This window comes from Protobothrops mucrosquamatus, unplaced genomic scaffold (assembly GCF_001527695.2).
Source record: "Protobothrops mucrosquamatus isolate PMUCROS unplaced genomic scaffold, P.Mucros_1.0 scaffold354, whole genome shotgun sequence".
Lineage (NCBI taxonomy): Eukaryota > Metazoa > Chordata > Lepidosauria > Squamata > Viperidae > Protobothrops > Protobothrops mucrosquamatus.
The window spans coordinates 390,184-397,788 of record NW_015386689.1 but is presented as its reverse complement, the minus strand read 5'-3'; positions in this window follow the sequence as shown (position 1 = coordinate 397,788).

Below are 7,605 nucleotides of genomic sequence, written 5' to 3'. Positions count from 1 at the left end.
TTCTCAATCTTGGGCCCTCCAGATATGTTGAAGGACATACATAAACCTCAACATACATAAACCTCAACAGAGGAGTGACCACAGCAAAGGGAAAATTGTGGTCTATTTTGAAGGCTGCCAAGTTGGGAAGACTGCCACCAGCTCTATCCAGAAAGCTATGCTTTTATAGACCTGGCCAGAGAGACAGGGAGAATCTTTTGCAAATCTGATAAAGTGAGTTCTAGTCTGTAAAAATGTATAGTTGAAGAGCAGTGTAAATTTTATTGTCTGGGGAGTCTTGGGCCATTTCCTCATTAGTGATTTATAGTGTCTTATAGTATCACCCAACCATCCTTGTGACAATAAAAATGCCTGTCTTCATTACTGATATATGGTCAGAGCCATAGTTGGATAATGTCACCACAGGCTGTAAATCACTAGTAAGGAAGCAGCTTTTGGGGTTGTCTCAGCTGCAACAGATCTCTATAAACTGCCCTAGAACTTCATTTTGAGATTCAGATGAAGGGCTTTTCCCCACTGCCGAGTTAAAGTGCTCTCCAATAGTTTCTGAGTCAGCACAAAACAATGTTGCCAACTCTTGTGCAGTCTCTCTTGTATCTCTTCTGAGTCACTGCTAAACTGTGTTGCCCTGATGTTTAAGGCTGCCACTTGCTGCACGGAAAGTAATTGGTTTTCTCCTCTTGGCCCTTTTCAGCATATCATTAATCGACGTGGAGAACATCCATTGATCACAGGACATAGAAGGACATAGATCAAGGCACCGCTGAGCAGTGAGGTCTGATTTTAGAACGACTGAGCTTTTGTAAGCTAATTTGTTAGCTACCCACCCACCCAAAGATGGGCATCCCTCAAGTTGAAAGAAAATGAAATAAAGAATTTTGTGAGACAGTTCCACAGCAAAAACAACCTCAGAAAGAAGGAAGGCAGATTCTGCCGTGACTATGCAACTAGACGGGTTTTGTAGGGAAGGAGAAGTGAGACTGACCAGCTACTGCAGTGGTTCTCAACCTGTGGGTCGGGACCCCATTTGGGGTCGATCAACCATTTCACGGGGGTTGCCAAGCAAGGCTGTCCGCCATTTCTTTTGTCCGCCATTTTTTTGTCCACCATTTTTTTCCCCTTTTCCGGCGGGTGCCTTACCTCCCTTGGGCTGGGCCAGCTGGTGGTCAGCCTGCTCCGTCTCTGACGCTTGCCAGCTATGCCTCGGCCGGCGCAGGGGGCGGAACCACGCATGCGTGGTGCTCCTGGGCAGGGAAAGTCCTCGACTTACGACCAGTTGGGTAGTCCTCGACTTACGACCGGTTTAGTCCTCGACTTACGACCGGTTGGGGTCGCGGCATTAAAAAGGTTGAGAACCACTGAGCTACTGGCTTACCACTGTTCTTAGGAGGAGTAGGGTTGGGAGAAGGGTTGAAACTGACCAATACAGGGAAATTGACCAAGAAGCACAAGCATTCTACTTCTTTTCCAAATGAAAAGGTGATGATCTCTCCCTAGCTTGCTAAAATTGTGTGTGTGGGGGGGGGGAAATCTGGTGATAAAAACAAAAGAGGTATAGTGAGACAATTATGGGTGATTGATCAAGGATAGAGATCAGATTGAGCTATCAGCTAAGTATGGTGCATGGCAGGAAAGAGGCAGCATGGCCAAGGAAAGCATATGGGGGGGGGGGGAAATCTCGACTGTTTGCATGCAACAAAGGAACATAGATTTGAACTTCTTCCTCATGAATAAGAAAATGTTGCTGGTCACTGAGCCAACTTTTCAGTAGAAAAGGATTCCATTAAATTCTATTGTTTCATTCTTTCTCTTGCAAAAACATGAGACTGAAATAAAAATCAGCCAAGCTTGGGACTACACTCTCTGAGGCACTGCACGGAGAAATAATGCATATGCTTTCATTCCTGCTAGCTCCCTGTCCCTATAATCATTCTTGCTTTCTCCTTCCAGCCAAGCACAGGGGCCTATTGAAACTATCTGGAGGAAAGAACATTGTGGATGTCACTTCTGTGGGTGGCGACACTCTAATTTTAAAGTCGCTTCTCTGAAGGGAGAGAAAAGAATCGAGTGACTGAACCAACCCTAAACATTTGGAAGTTCTTCTAGGTGGAATAAATAAAAGTCTTAAGGTGAAGCTTAATTCTGCAAGTCTAGTGATGAAAGATCGCTGAGCAGGAGGGCCATTAAAGCAACCAGAGTTCTCTGGAGTCCAAGGCAAGGAGACTCGAACAGGTTGAGAAAAAAGGACTGAACCCTCCTCCCCAGGCTGAGTAACTGAGAGCAAAGATGGAGGAGGATTGTGCAACCACTTCTTCCCCAGACCGCCACTGCCTGGGTCCCATGAGGATCTATAATAATAATAATAATAATAATAATAATAATAATAATAGTAATAGTAATAGTAATAGTAATAGTAATAGTAATAGTAATAGTAATAGTAATAGTAATAGTAATAGTAATAGTAATAATAAAGTTGGAAGGGACCTCAGAGGTCATCTAGTCCAACCTCCTGCTCAGGCAGGAAACCCTATACCATTTCGGACAAATGGCTGTCCAGTTTCTTCTTAAAAACTTCCAGTGTTGGCGCATTCACCGCTTCTGGAGGCAGGTTGTTCCACTGGTTAATTGTTCTAAATGTCAGGAAGTTTCTCCTTAGTTCTAAGTTGCTTCTCTCCTTGATCAGTTTCCATCCGTTGCTTCTTGTCTTGCCTTCAGGTGCCTTGTTGAATAGCTTGCCTCCCTCTTCTTTGTGGCAGCCCCTGAGATATTGGAACACTGCTATCATGTCCCCCCTCGTCCTTCTCTTCGTTGAACTAGACATACCCAATTCCAGCAACCGTTCCTTATATGTTTTAGCCTCCAGTCCCCCAAAGCAAGCCTGGCAACTTTAACCCAGGAAAGTAGCAGGGCCTCCAAAGGCTCCATTTCCAAAGCACCTGGCCCTCCTCAGCCTACTTTCAGGTTGTTCCTAGCTTCAGTGGCAGCTCCTCCCTCGCTTCCTCTTCCTTACTGTTCTGCTTCTGCGCAATGCTCCCATTGGGGAAACAGTCAGCTTTGTTGATATAAGGGCTTTCCTTGTCTTCACAGGGTCTGCCTCAGTCATTGGAATCAGTGGGGCGCATTGAACATTTCGCCGAGGTCAATGGATAGGTAGAGAAAATGCCTCTCGCCTTCCACTAGCTCCTGCCCTACTTTGCTCTGCGGCTGTGACTTTTTTAGGAGATCAGGATCTACTGTATTGACATTACTTATAACCTAAACATGGAATGGGTTTGCATAGAGATTTGGAAATACCTGATAAGCCACCCATTTATTAAAACTCAGCTGTGGATGAATCATCCAGACTTAGGACTTATCAAAGATGATGATGATGATGATGATGATGATGATGATGATGATGATGATGATGATGATGACGACGACGACAAAGAGCCAGTTCTGCTCATTGGCATCTATTAAGAGGGGCTGAAGGGTTATTTTGTCTTCTTATTTAGTTCCCCTTTCTGTTGATAATCCAGCTGGGTGGACACTTTGAAACAGAATAAGAAAAGAGAAAACAAGACATTTGGGAAAGATTCTGACATACTGTACAAAAAATGGAATTGGTGAGACTAAAAGGGGACATGGAAAGGACAATAGCTCAGTTTTTATTATCTCAAAAAAAAATAAAAGGAGGAAATGGAATTGAGTCAGGAAGAAGAAAAGGCCAGAGGGAGAAATATATAAGAAAGAAAGAAAGAAAGAAAGGAAGGAAGGAAGGAAGGAAGGAAGGAAGGAAGGAAGGAAGGAAGGAAGGAAGGAAGGAAGGAAGGAGGAAGGAAGGAAGGAAGGAAGGAAGGAAGGAAGGAAGGAAGGAAGGAAGGAAGGAAGGAAGGAAGGAGTACCAATTGTCCTGAAACTATCTAGGGATACTCAAAAGTAGGACAGGAACATCTATGAGACTTTCCTTTCCTACCTATAGCTTGGGGTCGCTGGATTTAACTTAATGGTCAACAGTAGATTTATGTCTACCATACAAACAAAAGAAAGATCTACTTTAGCAAAGTCACAATTAATCTATGTAATTCTCTTCTGGCTTCTCATTCTGGCTTTGAAAAGGGTATTAGGTAAATTTAAAAAACAAAACAAAAACAGAGCCTCCCTTTTTAGAGACAGTGCATTTTTGCTGAAGATAAAAAGTAGAAGTTTCACATTTAGCTTTTTCCAGAGGTTTTTGGAAACCAAGTCTTGGATTAACAGTACCATTTTATATGCATGTACTTGGTAATAAGCTTTGTTCTTTAGTAAACATGCTTGGTGGAGCTACAAATAGATTTTTGTTCAAATTTGGAGGGCTCTTGGTAGGCGCTTATTAAGTCTTATTAAAAGGAGATCAAATGAATACAATGGAATATACTAAATAAACATGCTTAAAGAAGAGGTACTGTAGGTGGACTTAACAGGAAATAAGCCTACTAGATTCAATGTGTCTGCAATGAGATTTGTAAAAACACTTCAGTAGCATAACACAAGGAGTTAAGTATCTGCTCTGGCTGGAGTCTTGATAGGGACACAAAATGGATGCCAGAAATTTGTAATCTCTGTGCAACCTTCAGTTATGCAAAATTAACTAATGGTGCTCAATTCTGATTACTAGAGAGCCTAAGAAGGGCCACATGCCAGGCAGAATTTGATTTGTTCTGTGCACACAACCTAATCCATTCAACTTACTTAGCATTCCTGGTGAGGTGGGCCAGTTGTATCAGACAATGGGTTGTTGCTTTTTTTCTGCCTGCCTGATATAGTACTGTGACTTCCTTAGCACTGGAGCAGTCTATCTGAAAACTTTATCATCATCATCATCAAAACTTGTTTTTCTTTACACCTAATCCATGTTGTTGCCGAGGAGTTTGCTGTTGGTGGTGATAGGCCTGGTTCTGTTTCTGAGAAGTTGCCCCAAACCAGGGTTTTCTAAGGCAGTGGTTCTCAACCTATGGGTCGCGACCCCATTTGGGGTTGATCGACCATTTCACTGGGGTCACCAAGCAAGGCTGTCCACCATTTTTTTTCCCCTTTTCCGGCGGGTGCCTTACCTCCCTTGGGCTGGGCCAGCTGGTGGTCGGCCTGCTCCGTCTCTGCCGCTTGTCAGCTATGCCTCGGCCGGCGCAGGGGGCGGAACCACGCATGTGCGGCGCTCCCGGGCAGGGAAAGTCCTCGACTTACGACCAGTTTAGTCCTCGACTTACGACCGGTTTAGTCCTCGACTTACGACCAGTTGGGGGTCGCGGCATTAAAAAGGTTGAGAACCACTGTTCTAAGGTATCTACTTGGAGTTGTTTTAGCCATCCCATCATCTTCAGGGGGCAGGTTTTCTAAGCAAAAAGGCTTTCAGATTGAGATCCAAACTGCTTCCCTTTCGACCAAGCCTGATTTCCTTAGCCCTGTGCTTTCTGGTAGTGCTTGACTACAGTTCCCATCACTCACATACAGCATGATATTGGCTTATGCTCCCTGTTGGAGCTACTGTCAAACACGTCCAGGACGGACAGGGTGGAAAAACTGAATTAAATGGAACTTTCTTTACATCCGCTTCAGTCAAACCATGGCCCAAGTGGCCTTTTAAAATTTCTAATCTGATACATTCAAATAATTGTGAATATATATTGGCATTGATTTGATGCTTGCAGAGCCGCTATCAGTTCAGCACCATCAGCAGCCCAATTTGGCTGCAGGACAGTCATTTCTTTAGTTAAAAACACCTAATTTGTTGCAATGGAATTTCCTTAGAAAGGAACCTTTTTACCTCTAAGGATCGCAGCCTGCAGGGACAGTCCTGATAACATCAAGGAGAGATTAAGTTCTGAATTTAAAGGGACTTGCTGCCACCTAAGGGAACAAAGTGGCTGGTTCACACGTGCATCTTAGATTTCTCAGAGCTGGGCAAGCTTTGAGCTTTGTGTGATCGTGTGACTTGACTGACTCCCCTGAATACTGTTGTGCCAGTGGAAGTTCTTGCTGTGAATATTACCCAGGGAGGCCCATTCATGCAGGGACCTCTTTTGATAGTGAGTCTTAGAATCTGCAGAAGGGAACCACTGAGCCTTCACAGATCACCTGAGGTCATCCCAGCAACTTACACACCTCGAAGCTAGCTTTCTTCCAGTAGGCATTTTTCAAGGGATGGGCACCATGGATATATGCCCTAAGGTAACCATACATAAATAGTACCACGTGTTTAGGCTGAACATATAGGGAACATGTTTAAGGAGACTGAAATGCACCAACTAAGTTAAGCAATATGGGTGGAATTAGGAACCTCCATATTTATTGTGACCTCGGCAGATATTGTTTGAAGGCAAATCTGATAATTTGTGATATATTTTGCAGGATCATAATAAGAATGGCTGAACTTTTCTTACATGAAATGCTTGGGGAAGGCAGTGCAGAGGAGAAATTCCCCTCTCTCTTCACACAGTACTATATTCAGGTCACATTCTTCAGAAACATCTTTAACATGAATATAAAGCATTATAAAGTATTATTATCCAAATGTAATTAAAATATCCTGGATGATGAGTTGGAATTGAAATGTAATCTTGAACATCTCCAACACAAGACAAGAATTTCTCACCTCACTAACATCTCTTTGTGACTCACTCAAATGGTTCCTCTAGTTTTTTTGTGATGGTGATTAGGGCGATCCAGTTGGGAAATGGAAGTGGCTGTTTCTAAAGCATGGGGATTGCAAATATGGGTGCAATCAAATGAATACAACACGGTTTCTAGATAAACATTTGAGGGATTGCATTGAGTTTCTCCAGGATGATTGGAAGTATATTTACTTGGAAGTCTGATCTTCTTGTTTCAAAGAGATTTGCAAGCATGTAAATATATTGGCTGTGGCTGGCTATCCCACTGTATTCAATGAAGGAAATATGCATTGGATTGAGTCCTGCATCCCTAATTATATTTACATTCCATGGATGCCCATAGGGAGTGCACTATTAAGATATTTAACGTCTGTAACTGGGTTGTTATCTGAGACTAGGGTTGGGAGCCAAATTTTGAGGTTAGACTTTCTCACCTGTGGTTTTCCTGAAAACCTGGCCTGCAGTTTCATGATTCCCAGCTGTTGCAACCATCCTATCTAAAAGCTATCAGTCTGGCAAGACTCATCCTGGACTATTTCACCCCCTTCCTCAGCTCAAACTACTTAGGAAAGACTAGCTGAGATAAGAAAAAAAAGTAAAGTGGGGAGGTGCTCCTTCAGAGCACCTCCAAATTCCTCTGAGAGAAGCAGATCCCCAGTCCCATAAGTGAAGCAAGTCCCACCTGCCTCTTCTTTCAGATTCCTCCAAAACTTTCTCAAGGAGTTAACAGTGCCTTGCTATACAGATCTATTACAGAGATACAAACCCCATTGAACAGGATGTATTCCTACTTTGGTCAAATAGAGAAGATCACTGAAGACTGTGTTAGTCAAGGCCAATCAAATCACTCAAACTGCATGATCCTGATATCCTTTCCAGAGGCCGATCTCAAGCAGATACCCTTCAAAAATAAACCACATTGATTTCCACGAGATGGTCTTCCCAGACCATCCTTCAGCTTGCATTATTAAATCCC